Raw genomic sequence first — 23,137 nt, 5'->3', positions numbered from 1 at the left:
TTTCATTCTTTTTTATGGATGAATAGTATTCTGTTGTGTGTGTGTGATATCACACACACACACACACACACACACACACACACCCCACATCCTCTTTATCCTTTCATCTGTTGATGGACACTTAGGCTGCTTCCACATTTTAACAATTTGTAAATAATACTTCTATGAACATTGGGGTGCATATATATTTTTGAATTGTTTCCATTTTTTTGGACATATATACACAGGAGTAGAATTGCCGGGTCATATGGTAGTTTTATTTTTGTTTTTTTGTTGGTTTTTTTTGACACATTTATTGGAGTATAATTTCTTTACATGGTTGTGTTAGTTTCTGCTATATAACAAAGTGAATCAGCTATATGTATACATATATCCCCATATCCCCTACCACTTGCATCTCCCTCCCACCCTCCCTATCCCACCACTCTAGGTGGTCACAAAGCACTGAGCTGACCTCCCTGTGCTATGTGGCTTCTTCCCAATAACTATCTATTTTACATTTGGTAGTGTATATATGTCAATGCCACTCTCTCACTTCTTCCCAGGTTCCCCTTACCCTTCCCCATGTCCTCAAGTCCATTCTCTAAGTCTGCATCTTTATTCCTGTCCTGCCCCTAGGTTCTTCAGAACATTTTTTTTTTGTATTCCGTATATATGTGTTAACATATGGTATTTTTTTTCTCTTTCTGACTTACTTCACTCTGTATGACAGACTCTAGGCCCATCCACCTCACTACAAATAATTCAATTTTGTTTCTTTATATGGCTGAGTAATATTCCATTGTATATATGTGCCACATCTTTATCCATTCATCTGTAGATGGACACTTAGGTTGCTTCCATGTCCTGCTATTGTAAATAGAGCTGCAATGAACATTTTGGTACATGACTCTTTTTGAATTAGAGCTTTCTCAGGGTATATGCCCAGCAGTGGGATTGCTGGGTCATATGGTAGTTCTATTTTTAGCTTTTTAAGGAACCTCCATACTGTTCTCCATAGTGGCTGTATAAATTTACATTCCCACAAGCAGTGCAAGAGGGTTCCCTTTTCTCCACACCCTCTCCAGCATTTATTGTTTGTAGATTTTTTGATGATGGTCATTCTGAGCAGTGTGTGGTGATACCTCATTGCAGTTTTGATTTGCATTTCTCTAATAATTAGTGATGTTGAGCATCCTTTCATGTGTTTGTTGGCAATCTGTATATCTTCTTTGGACAAATGTCTACTTAGGCCCTCTGCCAATTTTTTGTTTGGGTTTTCTGTTTTTTTGATATTGAGCTGCAAGTGCTACTTGTCTATTTTGGAGATTAATCCTTTGACAGTTGCTTTGTTTGAAAATATTTTCTCCCATTCTGAGGGTTGTTTTTTAGTCTTGTTTATGGTTTCCTTTGCTGTGCAAAAGTTTTTAAGTTTCATTAGGTCCCATTTGTTTATTTTTGTTTTAATTTCCATTTTTCTAGGATTTGGGTCAAAAAAAATCTTGCTGTGATTTTTGTCAAAGAGTGTTCTTCTATGTTTTCCTGTAAGAGTTTTTATAGTATCTGGTCTTACATTTAGGTCTTTAATCCATTTTGAGTTTATTTTTGTGTATGGTGTTAGGGAGTGTTCTAATTTCATTCTTTTACATGTAGCTGTCCAGTTTTCCCAGCACCACTTATTTGAAGAGGCTGTCTTTTCTTCACTGTATATTCTTGCCTCCTTTATCAAAGATAAGGTGACCATATGTGCATGGGTTTATCTCTGGGCTTTCTATCCTGTTCCATTGATCTATATTTCTGTTTTTGTGCCAGCACCATACTGTCTTGATTACTGTAGCTTTGTAGTATAGTCTGAAGTCAGGGAGCCTGATTCCTCCAGCTCTGTTTTTTCTTTCTCAAGATTGCATTGGGGCTTCCCTGGTGGCACAGTGGTTGAGAGTACACCTGCTGATGCAGGGGACATGGGTTCATGCCCCAGTCCGGGAAGATCCCACATGCTGTGGAGAGGCTAGGCCCGTGAGCCATGGCCACTGAGCGTGTGCGTCCTGAGCCTGTGCTGAACAATGGGAGGGACCAAAACAGTGAGAGGCCCACGTACCGCAAAAAAAAAAAAAAAAAAAAGATTGCGTTTGCTATTCGGGGTCTTTTGTGTTTCCATACAAATTGTGAAATTTTTTGTTCTAGTTCTGTGAAAAATGTCATTGGTAGTTTGATAGGGATTGCATTGAATCTGTAGATTGCTTTGGGTAGTATAGTCATTTTCACAATATTGATTCCTCCAATCCAAGAACATGGTATATTTCTCCATCTGTTTGTATCATCTTTAATTTCTTTCATCAGTGTCTTACAGTTTTCTGCATACAGGTCTTTTGTCTCCTTAGGTAGATTTATTCCTAGGTATTTTATTCTTTTTGTTGCAGTGGTAAATGGGTGTGTATCCTTAATTTCTCTTTCACATATTTCATCATTAGTGTATAGGAATGCATGAGATTTCTGTGCATTAATTTTGTGTCCTGCTACTTTACCAGATTCACTGATTAGCTCTAGTAGTTTTCTGGTAGCATCTTTAGGATTCTCTATGTATAGTGTCATGTCATCTGCAAACAGTGACAATTTTACTTCTTCTTTTCTGATTCAGATTCATTTTACTTCTTTTTCTTCTCTGATTGCTGTGGCTAAAACTTCCAAAACTATGTTGAATAATTGTGGTGAGAGTGGGCAACCTTGTCTTGTTCCTGATCTTAGTGGAAATGGTTTCAGTTTTTCACCATTGAGAATGATGCTGGCTGTGGGTTTGTCATATATGTCATTATTATGCTGAGTTAAGTTCCCTCTATGCCTACTTTCTGAAGAGTTTTTATCATAAATGGGTGTTGAATTTTGTAGAAAGCTTTTTCTGCATCTATTGAGACTATCATATGTTTTTTATCCTTCAATTTGCTAATATGGTGTATGACATTGATTGATTTGCATATATTGAAGAATCCTTGAATTCCTGGGATAAACCCCACTTGATCATGGTGTATGATCCTTTTTAATGTTCTGCTGGATTCTGTTTGCTACTATTTTTTTGAGGATTTTCACAACTATGTTCATTAGTGATATTGGCCTGTAGTTTTCTTTTTGTGACATCTTTGTCAGGTTTTGGTATCAGGATGATGGTGGCCTCATAGAATGAGTTTGGGAGTGTTCCTCCCTCTGCTATATTTTGGAAGAGTTTGAGAAGGATAGGTGTTAGCTCTTCTCTAAATGTTTGATAGAATTTGCCTCTGAAGCCATCTGGTCCTGGGCTTTTGTTTGTTGGAAGATTTTTAATCACAGTCTCAATTTCAGTGCTTGTGATTGGTCTGTTTATATTTTCTATTTCTTCCTGGTTCAGTCTCGGGAGGTTGTGCTTTTCTAAGAATTAGTCCATTTCTTCCAGGTTGTCCAGTTTATTGGCATATAGTGGCTTGTAGTAACCTCTAATGATCCTTCATATTTCTGCAGTGTCAGTTGTTACTTCTCCTTTTTCATTTCTAATTCTATTGATTTGAGTCTTCTCCCTTTTTTTCTTGATGAGTCGGGTTAATGGTTTATCAGTTTTGTTTATCTTCTCAAAGAACCAGCTTGTAGTTTTATTCATCTTTGCTATCATTTCTTCATTTCTTTTTCATTTATTTCTGATCTGACCTTTATGATTTCTTTCCTTCTGTTAACTTTGTGTTTTTCTGTTCTTCTTTCTCTAATTGCTTTAGGTTTAAGGTTAGGTTGTTTACGTGAGATTTTTCTTGTTTCTTGAGGTAGGATTGTATTGCTGTAAACTTCCCTCTTAGAACTGCTTTTGCTGCATCCAATAGGTTTTGGGCCATCGTGTTTTCATTGTCATTTATTTCTAGGTATTTTTTGATTTCCTCTTTGATTTCTTCAGTGATATCTTGGTTATTTAGTAGTATATTGTTTAGCCTCCAGGTGTTTATATATTTTACAGTTTTTTTTCCTGTAATTGATATCTAGTCTCATAGCATTGTGGTTGGAAATGTTACTTGATATGATTTCAATTTTCTTAAATTTACCAAGGCTTGATTTGTGACCCAAGATATGATCTAGTCTGGAGAATGTTAATAAGCACTTGAGCAGAAAGTGTATTCTCTTTTTTGGATGGCATGTCCTATAAATATCAATTAAGTCCATCTTGTTTAATGTGTCATTTAAAGCTTGTGTTTCCTTATTTATTTTCATTTTGGATGGTTGGTCCATTGGTGAAAGTGGGGTGTTAAATTCCCCTGCTATGATTGTGTTACTGTTGATTTCCCCTTTTATGGCTGTTAGCATTTGCCTTATGTACTGAGGTGCTCCTATGTTGGGTGCATAAATATTTACAATTGTTATACCTTCTTCTTGGATTGATCCCTTGATCATTATGTAGTGTCCTCCTTTGTCTATTGTAACAGTGTTTTAAAGTCTATTTTGTGTGATATGAGAATTGCTACTCCAGCTTTCTTTTGATTTCCATTTGCATGGACTATCTTTCTCCATCCCCTCACTTTCAGTCTGTATGTGTCCCTAGGTCTGAAGTGGTCTCTTGTAGACAGCATATATACTGGACTTGTTTTTGTATCTATTCAGCCAGTCTGTGTCTTTTGGTTGGAGCATTTAATTCATTTACATTTAAGGTAATTATCAATATATCTGTTCCTATTACCATTTTCCTAATTGTTTCGGGTTTGTTATTGTAGGTCTTTTCCTTCTCTTGTGTTTCCTGCCTAGAGAAGTTGCTTTAGCATTTGTTGTAAAGCTGGTTTGGTGGTGCTGAATTCTCTTAGCTTTTGGTTTTAATTTCTCTGTCGTATCTGAATGAGACCCTTGCTGGGTAGAGTAATCTTGGTTGTAGGTTTTTCCCTTTCATCACTTTAAATATGTCCTGCCTCACCCTTCTGGCTTGCAGAGTTTCTGCTGAAAGATCAGCTGTTAACCTTATGGGGATTCCCTTTTATGTTATTTGTTGCTTTTCCCTTGCTGCTTTTAATGTTTTTTCTTTGTATTTAACTTTTGATAGTTTGATTAATATGCATCTTGGCTTTTTCTCCTTGTATTTATCCTGCATGGGACTCTCTGTGCTTCCTAGACTTGATTGACAATTTCCTTTCCCATATAAGGGAAGTTTTCAACTATAACCTCTTCAAATATTTTCTCAGTCCCTTTCTTTTTCTCTTCTTCTTCTGGACCCCTGTAATTCGAATGTTGGTGCATTTAATGTTGTCCCAGAGGTCTCTGAAACTGTCCTCAAGTCTTTTCAATTTTTTTTCCTTTATTCTGCTCTGCAGTAGTTGTTTCCATTCTTTTATCTTCCAGGTCACTTATCTGTTCTTCTGCCTCAGTTATTCTGCTATTGATTCCTTCTAGAGAATTTTTAATTTCATTTATTGTGTTGTTCATCATTGTTTGCTGTTTAGTTCTTCTAGGTCACATTTAAACATTTCTTGTATTTTCTCCATTCTATTTCCAAGATTTTGGATCATCTTTACTGTCATTACTCTGAATTCTTTTTCAGGTAGACTGCCTATTTCCTCTTCATTTGTTTGGTCTGGTGGGTTTTTCTTGCTCCTTCAACTGCTGCATATTTCTCTGTCTTCCCATTTTGCTTAACTTACTGTGTTTGGGGTCTCCTTTTCGCAGGCTGCAGGTTCATAGTTCCTTTTGTTTTTGGTGTCTGCTCCCAGTTGGTAAGGTTGGTTCAGTGGGTTGTGTAGGCTTCTTGGTGCAGGGGACTGCTGCCTGTGTTCTGGTGGGTGGGGCTGGACCTTTTCTTTCTGGTGGACAGATCTGTGTCTGGTGGTGTGTTTTGGGGTGTCTGTGAATTTCTTGTGATTTTAGGCAGCCTCTCTGCTAATGGGTGTGGTTGTGTTTTTTTCTTGCTAGTTGCTTTGCATGGGGTGTCCAGCACTGTAGCTTACTGGTCGTTGAGTGGAGTTGGGTCTTAGCATCGAGATGGAGATCTCTGGGAGAACTCTCACTGATTGATATTATGTGGGGCCTGGTGATCTCTCGTGGTCCAATGTCCTGAACTCAGGTCTCCCACCTCTGAGGCTCAGGCCTGACACCCAGCCAGAGCACCAAGACCCTGTCAGCCACACGGTGCAATGGACTGGTTTTCAGAGATAGAAATATTCAATGGAAGATACTTGGTCTGGAGAGCTTTTGGGAGAGGAACGTGCAGCTCGTTCAGTCCACCAAGGACTTCCTGCCAATCAACAAGGCACACTTCGGCAAGTTCAAGTTCGAGCCACTCAGGGGATTTTAGACAGGGTGTGATCTCCTCAGCCCAGTATTCCAAGAGCTGCCTGTACCTGCCTGCTGGGGAGAATTTCCAGAACATCTTCGATGAGCTGCCAGAGCTTGCACACCTGGACTTCGGTGGCTTCGAGCAGCCTCCCCACACCACCACCAGGAAGAACAAGAAGAACGCATGGCAGTCCAGCAGCCAGCAGGTGGCCTAGACTTCAGGACCCACTGGCTGGCAGGTGTGCTCCAGCAGCAAAGTCAGCAGCCACCAGGTGCTGCATGCAGTCACTGCCAGGACTCTCAAGTAGCGCTCCCCAATTTGGGCAGGGGCTGCCACACCCGTGAGCCTCCTTCCTCCTTCTCCTGGGCTGCCAGGCAGCTCGGTGAGGCCCTGGGGAGGCCTCCCACTCAGGCTCCTTGCCACCGGCTGCCCGGGTATCTTGTGTTTTTTTGTTATTGAGTTGTATGAGCTGTCTGTATAATTGGGAAATTAACCCCTTGTCAGTCGCATCATTTGTAGATATTTTCTCCCAGTCTGTAGGTTGTCTTTTCATTTTGTTTGTGGTTTCCTTTGCTGTACAAAAGCTTGTAAGTTTGATGAGGTCCCATTTGTTTATTATTATTTTTATTTCTAAAGCCTTGCGAGACTTAAGAAAACATTGGTATGATTTATATGAGAGAATGTTTTGACTATGTTCTCTTCTAGGAGTTTTATGGTGTCATATCTTATATTTAAGTCTTTAAGCCATTTTGAGTTTATTTTTTTGTATGGTGTGAAGGTGTGTTGTAAATTCATTGATTTACATGTGTCATTCCAACTTTCCTAGCACTACTTGCTGGAGAGACTGTCTTTCCTCCATTGTATATTCTTGCCTCCTTTGTCAAAGATTAATTGTCCATAGGTGTGTGGGTTTATTTCTGAGCTTTCTATTCTGTTCCATTGATCCATATCTCTCTTTTTGTACCAATACCATGCTATTTTGATTACTGTAGCTTTGTAGTATTGTTTGAAGTCTGGGAGGTTTATGCCTCCTGCTTCATTCTATTTCTCAGGATTATTTTGGCAATTCTGGGTCTTTTATGTTTCCACATAAATTTTAGAATTTTTGTTCTAGTTCTGTGAAAAATGTCATGGGTAACTTGATAGGGATTGCATTAAATCTGTAGATTACTTTGGGTAGTATGGCCATTTTGACAATATTATTTCTTCCAATCCAAGAGCATGGATGTCTTTCCATTTCTATGAATCATCTTCAGTTTCTTTTATTGACGTTTTGTAGTTCTCAGCATATAAGTATTTTACCTCTTTGGTCAGGATTATTCCTAAGTGTTTTACTTTTTTGCATGTGGTTTTTAAAGGGATATTTTTTTTACATTCCCTTTCTAGTATTTTATTGTTAGTATAAAGAAATGCCACTGATTTCTGTATGTTAATCTTGTATCCTTCTACCTTGCTGAATTCATTTATCAGTTCTAATAGTTTTTGTGTTGAGTGTTTAGAGTTTTCTATATATAGTATCATGTCATCTGCATATAATGACAATTTTACTTCTTCCCTTCCAATTTGGGTACCTTTTATTCCTTGTCTGATGACTGTGACTAGGACTTCCAATTTCATATTGAATAGAAGTGGTGAGAGTGGGCATCCATGTCTTGTTCCAGATTTTAGCAGGAAGGCTTTCAGCTTTTCACCTTTGAGTATTATATTAGCTTCTCATAAATAGCTTATATTATAGTGAGTTATGTTCCCTCTCTATCCAATTTGGTAATAGTTTTTATCATGAAAGGATGCTGAATTTTAGCAAATGCTTTTTCTGCATCTATTGAGATGATCATGTGGATTTTGTCTCTTCTTTTGTTGATACGGTGCATCACATTGATTGATTTGCATATGTTGAGACATCCTCATGACCCTGGGATGAATCTAACTTGGTTGTGGTGTATGATCTTTTTATGTACTGTTGGATTCAGTTTGCTAATATTTTGTTGAGAATTTTTGCATCTACATTCATCAAAGATATTGACCTATAATTACTTTTTTGGTAGTATCTTTGTCTGGTTTTGGTATCAGGGTCTTGGTGGCTTCAAAGAATGTCTTTGAGAGTGTTCCCCTCCTCTTCAATCATTTGGAAGAGTTTGAGAAGGATCGGTATAAATTCTTCTTTGTTTGGTAGAATTTCCTGTGAAGCCATTGGGTTCTGTACTTTTGTTTGTAGAGGGTTTTTTAAATTACAGATTCTATTTCACTTCAGATCATTGGTCTGTTCATATCTATTTCTTCTTCTTTTTTTAATAAATTTATTTATTTTATTTTATTTTTATCTTTGGCTATGTTGGTTCTTCGTTGTTGCACACGGGCTTTCTCTAGTTGCAGCGAGTGGGGGCTACTCTTCGTTGCGGTGCGTGGGCTTCCCATTACAGTGGCTTCTCTTGTTGCGGAGCACAGGCTGTAGATGTACAGGCTTCAGTAGTTGTGGCTCACAGGCTCTAGAGCACAGGCTCAGCAGTTGTGGCGCACGAGCTTAGTTGCTCCATGGCATGTGGGATCTTCCCGGACCAGGGCTCGAACCCGTGTCCCCTGCATTGGCAGGCGGATTCTTAACCACTGCACCACCAGGGAAGCCCTCTATTTCTTCTTGATTCAGTTTTGGTGGGCTGTATGTTTCTAGAAACCTATTCATTTTTTCCAGGTTGTCAAATTTGTTGACATATAGCTGTTCATAGTATTCTCTTATGGATTTTTGGTATTTCTGCACTATCAGTTATTACTTCTCGTTTTTCATTTCTTATTTTGTTTATTTGGGTCCTCTCTCTTTTCTTCTTGGTGAGCCTGACCAGAGGTTTGTCAATCTTGTTTACCCTTTCAAAGAACCAGTTCTTGATTATATTGATTTTTACTATTTTTCATCTCTATCTTATTTATTTCCTCTCCGATCTTTATTATCCTTCCTTCTGCTGACTTTAGGTTTTGTTTGTTCTTCTTTTTAAATTATTTAGGTGGTAGTTTAGGTTGTTTATTTGAGATTTTTCTTGTTTTTTGAGGAAGGCCTGTGTTACTATGAACTTCCTTCTAAGAACTTCTTTTGCTGCATCCCTATGTTTTGTATGGTTGTGTTTACATTGTCTTTTGTCTCAAGGTATTTTTTAATTTCCTCTGATTTCTTTTTTGATGCATTGGTTTTTCAGTAATCCCATTTTTCTTGTTTCTTTTTCTGTGGCTGATTTCTAGTTTCATGCCTTTGTGGTCAGAAAAGATGATTGAAATAATTTCTATATTCTTAAATTTGTTGAGGCTTGTTCTGTGCCCTAGTTATGTGGTCAATCCTAGAGAATGTTTCATATGCACTTGAAAAGAATGTGTATTCTGGTTTTTTTGGATGTAATGTCCTGAAAATATCAATTAAACCTAACTATGTATTATATCATTTAGGATCCCTATTACCTTACTGATTTTCTGTCTAAAAGATCTGTCCATTGATATGAGTGAGGTGTTAATGTCTTCTAGTATTTTTTTATTCCCATCCATTTCTCCCTTTATGTCTGTTAGTATTTGTTTTACACATTTGGGTGCTCCTATATCGGGTGCATATATATTGGCAATTGTAACATCCTCTTCTTGTATTCATTCTTTTGTCATTATATAGTGTCCTTCTTTATGTTTCCTTTTTTTGATTTTTTTTTATTAGTTTCTGCTTTATAACAAAGTGAATCAGTCATACATATACATCTGTTCCCACATCCCTTCCCTCTTGCATCTCCCTCCCTCCCACCCTCCCTATCCCACCCCTCCAGGCGGTCACAAAGCACCGAGCTGATCTCCCTGTGCTATGCGGCTGCTTCCCACTATCTATCTACCTTACGTTTTGTAGTGTATATATGTCCATGCCCCTCTTTTGCTTTGTCACAGCTTACCCTTCCCCCTCCCCATATCCTCAAGTCCATTATCAAGTAGGTCTCTGTCTTTATTCCTGTTTTACCCCTAGGTTCTTCATGACATTTTTTTTCTTAAATTCCATATATATCTGTTAGCATACGGTATTTGTCTTTCTCTTTCTGACTTACTTCACTCTGTATGACAGACTCTAGGTCTATCCACCTCATTACAAATAGCTCAGTTTCATTTCTTTTTATGGTTGAGTATTATTCCATTGTATATATGTGCCACATCTTCTTTATCCATTCATCTGTAGATGGACACTTAGGTTGTTTCCATCTCCAGGCTATTGTGAATAGAGCTGCAATGAACATTTTGGTACATGTCTCTTTTTGAATTATGGTTTTCTCAGGGTATATGCCTAGTACTGGGATTGCTGGGTCATATGGTAGTTCTATTTGTAGTTTTTAAGGAACCTCCATACTGTTCTCCATGGTGGCTGTACCAATTCACATTCCCACCAGCAGTGCAAGAGTGTTCCCTTTTCTCCACACCCTCTCCAGCATTTATTGTTTCTAGATTTCTTGATGATGGCCATTCTGACTGGTGTGAGATGATATCTCATTGTAGTTTTGATTTGCATTTCTCTAATGATTAATGATGTTGAGCATTCTTTCATGTGTTTGTTGGCAGTTTGTATATCTTCTTTGGAGAAATGCCTATTTAAGTCTTCTGCCCATTTTTGGATTGGGTTGTTTGTTTTTTTGCTATAGAGCTGCATGAGCTGCTTATAAATTTTTGAGATTAATCCTATGTCAGTTGCTTCATTTGCAAATATTTTCTCCCATTCTGAGGGTTGTCTTTTGGTCTTGTTTATGGTTTCCTTTGCTGTGTAAAAGCTTTGAAGTTTCATTAGGTCCCATTTGTTTATCTTTGTTTTTATTTCCATTTCTCTAGGAGGTGGGTCCAAAAGGATCTTGCTGTGATTTATGTCATAGAGTGTTCTGCCTATGTTTTCCTCTAAGAGTTTGATAGTTTCTGACCTTACAGTTAGGTCTTTAATCCATTTTGAGCTTATTTTTGTGTATGGTGTTAGGGAATGATCTAATCTCATACTTTTACATGTCCCTGTCCAGTTTTCCCAGCACCACTTATTGAAGAGGCTGTCCTTTCTCCACTGTATATTCCTGCCTCCTTTACCAAAAGTAAGTTGACCATATGTGTGTGGGTTTATCCCTGGGCTTTCTATCCTGTTCCATTGATCTATCTTTCTGATTTTGTGCCAGTACCACACTGTCTTGATTACTGTAGCTTTGTAGTATAGTCTGAAGTCAGGGAGCCTGATTCCTCCAGCTCCGTTTTTCGTTCTCAAGATTGCTTTGGCTATTCGGGGTCTTTTGTTTTTCCAAACAAATTTTGAAATTTTTTGTTCTACTTCTGTGAAAAATGCCAGTGGTAGTTTGATAGGGATTGCATTGAATCTGTAGATTGCTTTCAGTAGTAGGGTCATTTTCACAATGTTGATTCTTCCAATCCAGGAGCATGGTATATCTCTCCATCTATTTGTATCATCTTTAATTTCTTTCATCAGTGTCTTATAATTTTCTGCATACAGGTCTTTTGTCTCCTTAGGTAGGTTTATTCCTAGATATTTTATTCTTTTTGTTGCAATGGTAAATGGGAGTGTTTTCTTGATTTCACTTTCAGATTTTTCATCATTAGTGTACAGGAATGCCAGAGATTTCTGTGCATTAATTTTGTATCCTGCTACTTTACAAAATTCATTGATTAGCTCTAGCAGTTTTTCTGGTAGCATCTTTAGGTTTCTCTATGTATAGTATCATGTCATCTGCAAACAGTGACAGCTTTACTTCTTCTTTTCCAATTTGGATTCCTTTTATTTCCTTGTCTTCTCTGATTACTGTGGCTAAAACTTCCAAAACTAAGTTGAATAAGAGTGGTGAGAGTGGACAGCCTTGTCTTGTTCCTGATCTTCGTGGAAATGGTTTCAGTTTTTCACCATTGAGGATGATGTTGGCTGTGGGTTTGTCATATATGGCCTTTATTATGTTGAGGAAAGTTCCCTCTATGCCTACTTTCTGCAGGGTTTTTATCATAAATGGGTGTTGAATTTTGTCGAAAGCTTTCTCTGCATCTATTGAGATGATCATATGGTTTTTCTCCTTCAATTTGTTAATATGGTGTATCACGTTGATTGATTTGCGTATACTGAAGAATCCTTGCATTCCTGGAATAAACCCCTCTTGATCATGGTGTATGATCCTTTTAATGTGCTGTTGGATTCTGTTTGCTAGTATTTTGTTGAGGATTTTTGCATCTATGTTCATCAGTGATATTGGCCTGTAGTTTTCTTTCTTTGTGACATCCTTGCCTGGTTTTGGTATCAAGGTGATGGTGGCCTCGTAGAATGAGTTTGGGAGTGCTCCTCCCTCTGCTATATTTTGGAAGAGTTTGAGAAGGATAGGCGTTAGCTTTTCTCTAAATGTTTGATAGAATTCGCCTGTGAAGCCATCTGGTCCTGGGCTTTTGTTTGCTGGAAGATTTTTAATCGCAGTTTCAATTTCAGTGCTTGTGATTGGTCTATTCATATTTTCTATTTCTTCCTGAGTCAGTCTTGGCAGGTTGTGCATTTCTAAGAATTTGTCCATTTCTTCCAGGTTGTCCATTTTATTGGCATAGAGTTTCTTGTAGTAATCTCTCATGATCTTTTGTATTTCTGCAGTGTCAGTTGTTACTTCTCCGTTTTCATTTCTAATTCTATTGATTTGAGTCTTCTCCCTTTTTTTCTTGATGAGTGTGGCTAATGGTTTATCAATTTTGTTTATCTTCTCAAAGAACCAGCTTATAGTTTTATTGATCTTTGCTATCATTTCCTTCATTTCTTTTTCATTTATTTCTGATCTGATCTTTATGATTTCTTTCCTTCTGCTAACTTTGGGGGTTTTTTGTTCTTCTTTCTCTAATTGCTTTAGGTGCATGGTCAGGTTGTTTACTTGAGATGTTTCCTGTTTCTTAAGGTGGGATTGTAATGCTATAAACTTCCCCCTTAGAACTGCTTTTGCTGCGTCCCATAGGTTTTGGGTCGTCGTGTCTCCATTGTCATTTGTTTCTAGGTATTTTTTGATTTCCTCTTTGATTTCTTCAATGATCACTTCGTTATTAAGTAGTGTATTGTTTAGCCTCCATGTGTTTGTATTTTTTACAGATCTTTTCCTGTAATTGATGTCTAGTCTCATAGCATTGTGGTCGGAAAAGATACTTGATACAATTTCAATTTTCTTAAATTTACCAAGGCTTGATTTGTGACCCAAGATATGATCTATCCTGGAGAATGTTCCATGAGCACTTGAGAAAAATGTGTATTCTGTTGTTTTTGGATGGAATGTCCTATAAATATCAATTAAGTCCACCTTGTTTAATGTATCATTTAAGTCTTGTGTTTCCCTATTTATTTTCATTTTGGATGATCTGTCCATTGGTGAAAGTGGGGTGTTAAAGTCCCCTACTATGATTGTGTTACTGTCGATTTCTCCTTTTATGGCTGTTAGTATTTGCCTTATGTATTGAGGTGCTCCTATGTTGGGTGCATAAATATTTACAATTGTTATATCTTCTTCTTGGATCGATCCCTTGATCATTATGTAGTGTCCTTCTTTGTCTCTTCTAATAGTCTTTATTTTAAAGTCTATTTTGTCTGATATAAGAATTGCTACTCCAGCTTTCTTTTGATTTCCATTTGCATGGAATATCTTTTTCCATCCCCTTACTTTCAATCTGTATGTGTCTCTAGGTCTGAAGTGGGTCTCTTGTAGACAGCATATATATGGGTCTTGTTTTTGTATCCATTCAGCCGATCTGTTTCTTTTGGTGGGAGCATTTAGTCCATTTACATTTAAGGTAATTCTTGATATGTATGTTCCTATTCCCATTTCCTTAATTGTTTTGGGTTCGTTATTGTAGGTCTTTTCCTTCTGTTGTGTTTCTTGCCTAGAGAAGTTCCTTTAGCAGTTGTTGTAAAGCTGGTTTGGTGGTGCTGAACTCTCTCAGCTTTTGCTTGTCTGTAAACGTTTTAATTTCTCCATCAAATCTGAATGAGATCGTTGCTGGGTAGAGTAATCTTGGCTGTAGGTTTTTCTCCTTCATCACTTTAAGTATGTCCTGCCACTCCGTTCTGGCTTGTAGAGTTTCTGCTGAGAGATCAGCTGTTAACCTGATGGGGATTCCCTTTTGTGTTATTTGTTGTTTTTCCTTTGCTGCTTTTAATATGTTTTCTTTGTATTTAATTTTTGATAGCTTGATTAATATGTGTCTTGTCGTGTTTCTCCTTGGATTTATCCTGTATGGAACTCTCTGTGCTTCCTGGGCTTGATTAACTATTTCCTTTCCCATATTAGGGTAGTTTTCAACTATAATCTCTTCAAATATTTTCTCAGTACCTTTCTTTTTCTCTTCCTCTTCTGGGAACCCTATAATTTGAATGTTGGTGCATTTAATGTTGTCCCAGAGGTCTCTGAGACTGTTCTCAGTTCTTTTCATTCTTTTTTCTTTATTTTGCTCTGCAGTAGTTATTTCCACTATTTTATCTTCAAGGTCACTTATCCATTCTTCTGCCTCAGTTATTCCTCTTCATTTGTTAGGTCTGGTGGGTTTTATCTTGCACCTTCTCCTGCTGTGTGTTTTTCTGTCTTCTCATTTTGCTTATCTTACTGTGTTTGGGGTCTCCCTTTTGCTGCAGGTTCATAGCTCCCGTTGTTTTTGCTGTCTGTCCCCAGTGCCTAAGGTTGGTTCAGTGGGTTGTGTAGGCTTCCTGGTAGAGGGGAATAGTGCCTGTGTTCTGGTGGATGAGGCTGGATCTTGTCTTTCCGGTGGACAGGTCCACGTCTGGTGGTGTATTTTGTGGTGTCTGTGGACTTTTTATGATTTTAGGCAGCCTCTCTGCTAATGGGTGGCATTGTGTTCCTGTCTTGCTAGTTGTTTGGCATAGGGTGTCCAGCACTGTAGCTTGCTGGTCGTTGAGTGAAGCTGGGTGCTGGTGTTGAGATGGAGATCTCTGGAAGATTTTCACTGTTTGATATTATGTGGAGCTGGGAGGTCTCTTGTGGACCAGTGTCCTGAAGTTGGCTCTCCCACCTCAGAGGCACAGCACTGACTCCTGGCTCCTCAACTTGGGATGATTCATTGTCTATTCATATATTCCACAGATGCAGGTTACATCAAGTTGATTGTGGAGCTTTAATCCGCTGCTTCTGAGGCTGCTGGGAGAGATTTCCCTTTCTCTTCTTTGTTCTCACAGCTCCCGGGTCTTAGCTTTGGATTTGGCCCCACCTCTCCATGTAGGTCGCCGGAGGGCATCTGTTCTTCGCTCAGACAGGACAGGGTTAAAGGAGCAGCCACTTCGGGGACTCTGGCTCACTCAGGCCGGGGGGCAGGGAGGGGCACGGAGTGCGGGTGGAGCCTGCAGCGGCAGAGGCCGGCTTGACGTTACATCTGGCCGAGGCGTGCCGTGCATTCTCCCAGGGTATCCGTCCCTGCATCCCGGGACCCCGGAAGTAACGGGCTGCACAGGCTCCCCGGAAGGGGGGCATGGACAGTGACCTGCACTCACACACAGGTCTCGCGGCGGTGGCAGCAGCCCCAGCATCCCACGCTTGTCTCTGGGGTCCGTGCTTTCAGCCGCGGCTCGCGCCCGTCTCTGGAGCTCCTCCAAGGTGCGCTCTTAATCCCCTCTCCTCACGCACCAGGAAACAAAGAGGGAAGAAAAAGTCTCTTGCCTCTTCAGCAGGTCCAATCTTTTTCCTGGACTCCCTCCTGGCTAGCTGTGGCGCATTAGCCCCTTCAGGCTGTGTTCACGCCGCCAACCCCAGTCCTCTCCCTGCGCTCTGACCGAAGCCCGAGCCTCAGTTCCCAGCGCCGCCTGCCCTGGCGGGCGAGCAGACAAGCCTCTCGGGCTGGTGAGTGCCGGTTGGCACTGATCCTCTGTGCGGGAATCTCTCCGCTTTGCCCTACCCAGGTATGTGGGGAGTTTCTTGCCTTTTGGGAGGTCTGAGGTCTTCTGCCAGCGTACAGTAGGTGTTCTGTAGGAGTTGTTCCACATGTAGCTGTATTTCTGATGTATCTGTGGGGAGGAAGGAGATCTCCGCGTCTTACTCTTCCGCCATCTTCCGCAGATATCTTTCTGAAATAGAGATTTTGTTTTCTTTGAATAAATACCCAGAAGTAGAATTGTTGGATTAAAATGGTAGTTCTATTTTTAAATCTTTGAGTAACCTCCATACTGTCTTCCATAGTGGCTGTACCATTATACATTTCCACCAACATTGCACAAGTGTTCCCTTCTCTCCACATCCTCGCAACACTTGTTATTTCTTGTTTTTCTGATGATAGCTATGCTAACAGGTATGAGATGATATCTCATTATGCTTTTTGGTTTGCATTTCCCTCATGATTAGTGATGTTGAGCACTTTTCATGTACCTGTTGGCCATCTGTATGTCTTCTTTGGAAAAATGTCTCTTCATATCTTCTGCCCATTTTAAAATCAGATTGTTTGTGGTTTTTTTGTTTGTTTGTTTCTGCTATTGAGCTATATGAGTTCTTAATATCTTTTGGATATTAGCCCTTTGTCACATATATGATTTGCAAATATTTTTTCCCATTCCATAGGTTGCACTTTCATTTCATCAATGGTTTCCTTTGCTGTGCAGAAGCTTTTTAGTTTGATGTAGTCCTGCTTCTTTATTTTTACTTTTATTGCCTTTGCTTTTGGTGTCAAGTCAATGAAATCATTGCCAAGACTAATGTCAAGGATAGCATGTCTTGCTAAACGAGGCTCTCTCGGAACACTCTTTCTAATTAGTCTTGCCTGGGCACTCTCTCTCACCTTATCCTGCTTTATTTTTCTATGTACCACTAATCACTACTGGTGTTGTATGTGCCCTTCCCGCTCTTGTATGTCTACTTCTCAAGGGATGGGGCGTCGTCTTATACCTGTTTCTCCAGTATGTAACATCAGTCTCTGAAAGATCATAGAAACTTCAAAATTATTTGTTGAAGGAATGAATGAGAGGATAGTTTCCATAAAAGGCCAAAGAAGTGAGAGATTTAGGGGTAGAGATGGAGGCATACTAATCTAAGACATACTTCTCTTTATGTGTCTATTAACTTAATCTTGAACTTATAAAACAGATATAAATAGGCAATGTTTCCCTTCATTTTTGCTTCTCATATTTGGAAATAACACAATGTATCTTAGACATTTGGTGTTGATTTGAACAATGAGAGTAAAATGAAAACTTGAGGCAATTATCTGATTCAAAATACAGGATATTTGTAATTTCAGCTATCTGAATATTCAGAATGTTTTCATGAGGGTTAAAATATTTCAAAAGCAGCTTGAGCTGCCTCATAAATACTACCTTGAAAAAGAGCATATATTAATTAACATACTCTTTCACCTCTCTCTCTCTCTCTCTCTCTTTTTGTCTTTTACCAGTTTCCTTTCACCCAGGATTCAGGCATTGCAAAGGAGGGTCTCCTTCCTGTTTTAAAAGAATTTATATTATATTCCATTCCCACTAAAAGCTGCTATCCTGAGGTTATGTAACGTGCACTTAGGAGCTGAGTCAACACATGGCTGCAGGCAGCCTAGTGTTTACTATGGACACAAAACCTGGCATTTAACAAAATCTTACTTTTAATTTTCCCTGCTCACAGCAATTAGTCTGTAACAGGGCAACCAGTGTTTTTATTGTAGGTCAACTGAAATTTTCTCTGTCCTTGCAGTGATATTTTGATGGTGGTTCTGTGCTAGATAGATAAAAAGAAGTCATGAGCCGAGATGAGGATGGCCAAGCGAAGGATGTGTACCCCTACCCGCCACCCCCCACAGAGCAGTGGGTCTCAGGAGAGAGTACAGCTCTCTGAAGTCAGTTCCAACTGTAGGGTTGTTGTTGTTTTTCTTGTTGTTTCTGTTGATAAGTAATGTTTTTAATTTTATAAGAATTTTTTTTTACATAATTCTCAAAGACAGGATCCAGATTTCAAAGATATCATGTACCTACAATGGGCCTCAACATACCCAGACCCTGGGGTGCACCTTTTGTCTCCTCTGTGGGAAAGAGTGTTTCCATGGAGACATCGGAGTACCACTGGAAAAAGCACTGTGTTCCAAAAGCTTTGGTCTAGAGTACAATTTGTACCTGAAACAAATTTCCATTTTGAACGGTTATTCCATGTGAGTTAGAGTTTATAGTAAGTTAAAAAATACCTACCTGGTATCTGCAACTGAAAAACAATTAAAATCAAAAGAAGTAACCTTTTATCAAGAGGTATTTTAGATATCTTAGAGCTTATAGATACATCCAGAGATTCTCAAACAGTTCTTTTAAAGAATCCTAGTCTTCAGCACATTGGAAAAGGGGTTTAAATCTAATGTTGGACTCTGGCATTTTCTCCAATATAAAGAAAATATTTAGTCAGTATTTAAAATACTTGGAATTTTAAGTGTTTTTTCCTATCATTTTTTTCATAAACTTTTGGTCATTTCATCGTTTCTTCATTTACTATTAAGTGTTATCTTAATTGAATGGGTGCATTTAATACTTTTAGTGGTTGTGATTTATTATTATATAACCTAATTGTAAATTTGTAACCCACTAGTTTGATGGAATTAAATAGATCCGTATTCCTCAAAATTATACTGATTTACAGAAACTGCTGTCCGAACAAGTTTGAGAACAATTTATTAAGTCCAGTCAACTTGTTTTATGATTAAACCCAGATGTTATAAGATGTCAGAAATGATATAAAACCATATGTTAGAAATAAGTTCACAGAAAAAATGATAAGACTAGAACCTAGGTCTTCCACATCATAGTAATCTTACTTTCATTGCACTTAATATTTTTGTGGACCACAGAGATTCTTATTTCTTATGCTAGATGTCAAACTTATAATGCATTATAACCTTTTGTGCATAGAAAAATGAAAAACATATATACACAGCTACATTTGCCCTAAGAAATAGCTGTTCTTTCTCTGGGGAGTTTGCAGGTAAAAAGTAAACACAGTTTAGACCTGGCAGCCCACTACTAAGAATCAAAATAAAGCAAATATAACCATTCATGACCACAAGAAGAAAAGAACGTTCTCACATCCACAGGTGTCCACACGTGCCATGACATTTGGCTAAAAGAATAATCAAGGCAGCCAGGGAAGAAAGAAGGTAAAAACAGACAGCTCTGAAGGAGCAAAAGAAGACCAATGAATTCTTTAGTTTCCCAAATTAGAGAAATTAATTTCTGATTCTCAGAGGTGAAGGATGTCTATGCAGAATTTTGGAGCATATAACAAAGATAGGGATCAGAGATGGCCTAAAGCCTACCCTCATCTTGATCTCTAGGTCACTCTTTGGAACTTTCTTCCAGCAACTAAACAGGGGCAAAGAACTAGCTGCAGTAGACACAGTGTTTGTCTGGTCAACCCTCCCACTGGGAGCAAACTAAGGAGTCAGATCACCTGGCTTTTTCTGAGAACTCCTAGCTTTCCAAGTGTAGGCAATTCAGGTCCCAAGCCTTCTATTTCTACATCTGGAGAAAAAGTGTGCTTTTTAAAACATCTCTTCCGGCTCTATAATCTAGAAAGAGATCAAAAGAACCTCTTCTCATCTCTCTTCCCAAAAGATACTTTATCAACTTCTGCCTGAAGACAGCTAAATCTATTGTTTACTGAATTCAGATAATCAGTCAGTGTTTAAGAATAGTGAATATACTCATGTCTCTGTTAATGAAAAAGATAATTCCAAAGATACATTTATTGGTCAGAAATTTAATTACCAGAGGTAAAATACTACTAGATTATACTACTTTCTAAGGGTTCAGAAGAGTTGCATTAAATACTAATTGAATTAATATCAAGTGTTTTGGGAAACAGAAAATATGAGTTGGCAATCATACAGTGGAGAGACGGGTTACATTGTGTAAAGGAGTGTCTGTATCATGTGCAGTAACAGCTGACATTTATTCAGTGTCTATAATGTATCAGAGGCTTTACATACATTCCCTCTGTCTCAAGCCAGAAAGTATGTATTGTTTTCTTTTCAGCTGAAAAACCAAGTCTCATAACTCAGCTCAAGCCCAGGTCTGTGTGGCTCCCAAAACTCTTTCTATCTCACCACCCTGCCTCCCTGCTCAGAGGGGAAGTGGGAAAGAGGCTGGGAATAGATCCAAAAAGAAGATAGAGCTATGGTGGGAAAAAAAGACTCCAAATTTCAAAACCCAAGGAAAACAGACACTTTTACTCCCTGAACCCCCTGGGAATTGATATCTAAGTGTACAAATGTGATTCAGTGACTCTTGTCAGCCCCACCAAAGGTCTACCTGCTTGTAGATGTCCAACATAGACTGTATAGAATTAAAAATTAAAGGCATAAAAGGGAAATAAAGGTCAGTATTTGAATGAAGGATACCAGAATCTTTCCTATTTTAGAAAAGTAGAGGAAATCATAAAAAAGGCAATGAATTTTTTAAAAAGTTGATTCAGGAAAATGTACGAATAGAAGATAAAATTTGGAAATCGCAACTTTGTCTAGTTCAAACTTGTGAACCTTCAGCTGGGGGTGGCTACTAGAACCTATACAGGGATTTGACCCTTCAGGCCCGTGGATTGTGCAACTTTGATTAAATAATATATTGATTTTTGAGTTGAACTATTTCTAAAACTTTTTGATAGATGAATTTCATTCCTAAAAGATCTATTAATCAGGGTCTCACTGTATTCCCAATGTACTTGTAACTGTGGGGAATATTAAAAGAGTGATCAGAAATTAAATACAGTTCTTTCTTCTGCTCAGTGGGAAGAATTTAACTCCTGTGATTACATAATCTTTGCTTATCTCACGTAGGGGACTCAGCTCTCATAAAATTCTGATTAACAGTTCAGTATGTTTGAGAATCCAAAGACAATACTAAAATTAAGTCTACTTAACCCCCCTCTCCTTGAATTATTATTGGAATAATTAATTTCTATTGAAACTAAAGGCCAAAAGGGAAGAGTTGGTACAGTTTTGTACACATTGGTGAAAAACTTATTTACTTATGATTCATTGGTATGCATTGCTTAAAGATGTGATAAATAAAAAATTAAAAAGTCAGTAAAAACATCTTTAAAGCATCCTTTCATTCCTCTGTTTAGTTTCTTTTTATACTAAAAATAGCAATAATTATATATTCCTACTTCTCCATCTGATCTGAGAAGATGCTTAGAATGTGTTCCATAAAAGTAAGAAGTGTTAAGGTTAATAATTTAAACTTAGAATGTTTTCACTAATTTTGCCTTTCACAAAAAAATAAATAAATAAAAATCTCAAAAAAAACCCACCTTCCATCTAACTAGCAGCTCATTACTGTCAGGGATCTATACATCTCTTCATTTTGTTTTTTGTATTTTGTCCATCACAAAATTTACTAACCTAAGAGGCAGGCCCGAGAGGAGTAAAATGAGAGAGGGAGATTCTTGCCAGCCGCTTGGGCTCTCAAGACTAGAGCAATGGTAAGATCCTCTTTCACCAGTTAAGATCATAGATCCCCGAAGGGAGAATATATTAACAGTTATTTTAATACCTTAGTGACTAATAGCATAGTGGGACTGGTCAGCAATCAGCTAAGAGCCGGCCAGGGGTCTAGACACTGAAACCCAAGTGTGTGTGACTTTTAGCTATTCAGAAGGACTGTGACGGAAAATGGCAAAGCTGGAAATTCAGGAAGCATTTGGCCATGTTTTACTCCACTTTGTTTCAAAGAATAGTGTCTTTTGACATGTATACACTGCTATATTTAAAATAGATAACCAACAAGGACCTACCGTATAGCACAGGGAACACTGTTCAATATTCTGTAATAACATAAATGGGGAAAGAGTTTGAAAAAGAATTGATACATGTATATGTATGACTGAATAACTTTGCTGTACACCTGAAACTAACACAACATTGTTCATCAACTATACTCCAATATAAAATGAAAATTTAAAAAAAGAATAGTGCCTTTGTGCATTTAATAAAAAAGCAAGACTTAGTTTCAAATCCAACAAATTTTATTGAACACTTTCCATATGCCACATCCTGGGTTTGTGCTTTCAAATACGTTAGCTCATTTAATTCTTAAAAGAAATATTTGAACATGTATTAAGATGATAGGGGCTTAATGGTAAAGTAGAATGGGATAAAACTGTAAGACAAGCATGTGAATGGCTATGTAGACAGGGAATGAAAAATTTAGGTTTGGGTGCCTATATGGTCATAAACCAGACAATCCTGTTTAACTCAATATATTCTAAACCTGCGTATAGATTTTCCTCTTGTTCCTCTCTCTAATCGATCAGGGTTTGTCAAACTTTAGTATTCACAAGAATTTCCATATAGGTTTGCATATACAAAACCACATTTACAGGCATACCTTGTTTGATTGTGCTTTGCTTTATTATGTTTTGCAGATTTTTTTTTACAAATTGAAGGTTTGTGGCAACCTTTCATTGAACAACTCTACTGGCACCACTTTTCCAACAAAATTGTTTTTAACGAAGGTATGTACATTATGTTTTTAGACATAATGTTATTGCACACTTAGAAGACTACAATATAGTGTAAATATAACTTTTATATACACTAGGAAACCAAAAAATTCATGTGACTTGCTTTATTGCAATATTCACTTTATTGAGGGAGTCTGGAACAGAACCCACAACATATATGAGGCATGGCTGTAGTGTATTTGCTGCTTGCCCCTCCATAAAACTGTGAACATCATGGATGAGAAGAGGAAGGGAATGCATACATACTGAGCTAAGCATCATATAAGCAGCAGCTAATACTATGCTCTTCTGACAGTTGTTACTTCCTTGTCATCTGGAGGTCAGAACATGTATTAAGTTGCCCAGTTCACATCACTATTGACATAGCAGGAATTTGAACCAAGGCCAGATTCAAACAAAAGCCCAAACTCTT

General features: G+C 38.2%; 1 protein-coding gene and 2 long non-coding RNA genes across 3 annotated transcripts in view; 2 read left to right on the top strand and 1 right to left on the bottom strand.

Moving 5' to 3' along the window:
• LOC309815488 (uncharacterized protein) overlaps positions 1-23,137 on the bottom strand; it is a 247,962-nt gene that overhangs the window by 4,636 nt on the left and 220,189 nt on the right. The gene's annotated exons all lie outside the window — the stretch shown is intronic.
• Positions 1-23,137, top strand: part of LOC309815528 — a 460,183-nt gene that overhangs the window by 357,396 nt on the left and 79,650 nt on the right. The gene's annotated exons all lie outside the window — the stretch shown is intronic.
• Positions 22,629-23,137, top strand: part of LOC309815520 — a 67,390-nt gene continuing 66,881 nt past the window's right edge. Inside the window, exon 1 of the long non-coding RNA XR_014295888.1 lies at positions 22,629-22,716. This is a non-coding gene — a long non-coding RNA (uncharacterized lncRNA). The remainder of the gene's footprint in view (positions 22,717-23,137) is intronic.

Source organism: Mesoplodon mirus (genome assembly GCF_964341445.2).
Source record: "Mesoplodon mirus genome assembly, chromosome: 2".
NCBI classification, from domain to species: Eukaryota; Metazoa; Chordata; class Mammalia; order Artiodactyla; family Ziphiidae; genus Mesoplodon; species Mesoplodon mirus.
This window is presented reverse-complemented; position numbering and strand designations above follow the sequence as displayed.